Here is a 1,081-nt window from a genome sequence, read left to right on the forward strand (position 1 = left end):
AACTTGTACGTTCAACTGGTGAACATTATGTTGTGAAGGCGAGCTCCACTGTACTTACCACCGGGTATGGTGTTCGTACAACCATCAGTAAACATGCGAACCAACGACGATCGAAGGAATGAATTCCGATCTCAGCATCGTTGGCTATGATCGGACAATTTACGGGCTTGCAATCCTCTACTTTCCAAGACCACAGTAGCGGTCTTCAACGTGCGTTCAACTTTCCAACACTTGTGAGCTATTCCAATCTATGCGTCCAACTGGTGAACATTATGTTGTGAAGGCGAGCTCCACTGTACTTACCACCGGGTATGGTGTTCGTACAACCATCAGTAAACATGTGAACCAACGACGATCGAAGGAATAAATTCCGTTCTCAGCATCGTTGGCTATAATCGGGCAATTTACGGGCTTGCAATCCTCTCCTTTCCATGACTACCGGAGCAGTCTGGAATGTGTGTTTCCAGCAATCCAACACTATGTGAGCTATTCCAATCTATGCGTCCAACTGGTGAACATTATGTTGTGAAGGCGAGCTCCACTGTACTTACCACCGGGTATGGTGTTCGTACAACCATCAGTAAACATGTGAACCAACGACGATCGAAGGAATAAATTCCGTTCTCAGCATCGTTGGCTATGATCGGGCAATTTACGGGCTTGCAATCCTCCTATGCACCTGGCAATGTATGGTAGTGTTTCCTGCTGCTTTCCTGATTTGGATGTGTACCATGGCCTTTATCAGGCACTCTCTACTAGCTCCGGATCGAACCCTGATTCCCGCTTCCCGTCACAACCATGGTAGTCCTCTACACTACCATCAATAGTTGATGGGGCACAGTCAAGTGAAAGATCGGTACCAGACTTCAACTCAAATCGGCCGATTGGTTTAACTAATAAGTGCACCGGTCCTACCACCTTCAGAAGCAGCATTCCCGGCCTGTTGCATGTATTAGCTCTGGTTTTCATCAATCTTCCCCTGCTGTGTTATACTGAGCTTATGCGGTTTCTCGATTGTCGTGCAAAGTGTGTTATCACACATACCCAATATGCTCAACTCTCATGTTCGTTTGACGCACCA

The sequence above is a fragment of the Anopheles marshallii genome (assembly GCF_943734725.1).
Source record: "Anopheles marshallii chromosome X unlocalized genomic scaffold, idAnoMarsDA_429_01 X_unloc_194, whole genome shotgun sequence".
In the NCBI taxonomy this organism is placed as follows: Eukaryota; Metazoa; Arthropoda; class Insecta; order Diptera; family Culicidae; genus Anopheles; species Anopheles marshallii.